Raw genomic sequence first — 2,519 nt, 5'->3', positions numbered from 1 at the left:
CGCCGGTAAGCTCCATACTTGACTCTCACCCGACCAGACATTCAGTACGCTGTAAACTTTGTCTGTCAACGAATGCACGCTCCAACTGTGGTTGACTTTGTCTTGATGAAACGAATCCTACGATACCTTCGTGGCACAAGCTCACTTGGTCTTCTCTTACCCAAGAATGATGACTTGAATCTTACAGCATTTTGTGATAGTGATTGGGCTGGTTGTAAGGTTACTCGTCGGTCAACTACTGGATTTTGTACTCTCCTTGGCTCGCACTTGGTGTCTTGGAGCGCTAAGAAACAGCCAACTGTTTCAAGGTCTTCAACCGAGGCAGAATATCGTGCCCTTGCATCTACGGCTGCTGAACTCACATGGATCTCTGCAGTATTACGAGACCTTGGTGTTCATCAGCCTCATCCTGCTCAGCTTCTGTGTGATAACTTGTCTGCGGTTCATCTCACAGCCAACCCCAAGTTTCATAATCGGACTAAACATATGGAGGTTGACTATCATTTCATTCGGGAAAAAGTTGCCCTTGGCCTTATTGAGACTTCACATATTCCAGCTCACAGTCAACTTGCTGATATATTCACGAAGTCGCTGGCTAAGGAACCGTTCTGCAGGCTTCGCGCCAAACTCGGAGTTTGTCTTCCACCACACTCGAGTTTGAGGGGGGATGAAAGTATACAGAACAGAGTAGAAGAAATGGGCTTACAAAATAATGAAGGCCCACTACAAGAAGAGGAAGAAGTATCAAGCCCAAGTGAAGCCCAAGGAACAGTACCACGTGATACTTGTACGAAAAGCAGAGCACACAATTGCAGAGTTGAAGCTGTTGATACAAAAAGACAAAGTTGGAGAATGACGAACACCTACTCTACTCCAGTCCCAAGCGTGTGAAAGGACGAAGATCACACGGTGTAGAAGGATCCAGAACTAGGGTTTCAAGTATAATCCTGTATATATAGACATGAAACACGATGTAAAGAACAAGTGAAAGGAATACAAAGTTCGCATTTTAAAAAAGTTTGTCTCTTTCAGTGTCTAAATCCTTTCTCTTCGTGTCTTTGGTGAGTGTGTGAGTAATGTCTGAAATGTCTAACAATCTGGACGACTAAGAAGTATAGACGTACAGAACTTGGACGCGAGGCAAAACTTAGCGACTGAGTTAGCCGATGATCTCGAGAGTATCTCGAGAATGATATCAATCGGGATGGGATCTGACTTTTTTTTTTCTTTTATGCATCATCTTGTGTTTGTCCCAAACTTCAAAGTTTCTTTGCGAAGGCTAAGTATATACTTTAGGGTTTAAAAAGGAATCTTTCTAAAGTCACTTGAATATAGGAAATATTTTTGAAAGTAATATGAAAAGAAATATGGATTTTAGGAGAGTAAATATTCGATGGGAACAAAAAAAATGTCAAAATTCATGTTCAGTTTAAGTAATTCTAACAGAATAACAAATAATCATAATCATCATATATATAAATATATATTATAAGCAAAGTAAAATTTTTAGTTAAAGCTCTCTCATTCAATTTTAGGGTGGCTAATTACCCTTTACCCCTCCTTATATTTTTTAAAATTAAATTTAATAAAATTATTAAAAATCGTAAATTAATTAAAAAATATTAAAAATCGTAAATTAAATAAAAATCGTAAATTGAATAAAAATATTAAAAATCGTGAATTGATAAAAAAATTGTTAAAAATTGAAATTTAATCAAAAAACATTTAAATTTAATAAAAATTATCAAAATTCGAAATTTAATCAAAAATATTTTAAATAGAAAATAACGAAAATTCAAAATTGGAATTTAATAAAAAAACATTTAAAATCATATCATATATAATATATGCGAAGTAAATTTTTCGCTATAAGGTCTCTCATTCAATCTAGGTAACTAATTACCCTTTATTCGTTAATAAAATCTTTTTAAATATCCTTAATCAATTAATTTACTTTTGTAGTTTGTATAACAATTTTGTTGCCACTTTTAGTTATTTTGATAATATTAAGATAATTTCAATCGGATTATCTGTTGAGCGAGATTATCTGGAAAAAAAATATACATGTGATGTGGGAAATACTAGCTTAAGTACTCTAGAAATATAAGGAAGGGTAAAGGGTAATTAGCCACCCTGAAATTGAATGAGAGAGCTTTAACTCAAAATTTTACTTTGCTTATAATATATATGATCTTAAGCTCAATTATGGTTTGGTTTATACATTGGTCGGCTTTTCGTTGTATTGTTTACCGTCTTTATTTTTATAAATCAATTTTCGATTTTTTCTATTGTTTTTTCTGTTTTCAGTATCAGTAGTAGTGTTCCTCGATTATATGTTATTGTTTTGTGTTGTCAGTTATTCTTCCTTACTTAACGTTATTAAAACCATGTCAACATATCATAAATCATCTTCATTGTCTAATGAACAGGTTTTAGGTCTTTTATTTTTTTTTTGTTTTTTTTAAATAGTGGCTTTCTGAATTCTGTTTATTTTTGGAACAATGTAAGAGATGCCAAAT

This window comes from Eutrema salsugineum, unplaced genomic scaffold (assembly GCF_000478725.1).
Source record: "Eutrema salsugineum unplaced genomic scaffold, Eutsalg1_0 scaffold_4, whole genome shotgun sequence".
NCBI lineage: Eukaryota > Viridiplantae > Streptophyta > Magnoliopsida > Brassicales > Brassicaceae > Eutrema > Eutrema salsugineum.
Note: the sequence above shows the minus strand (reverse complement) of the source record.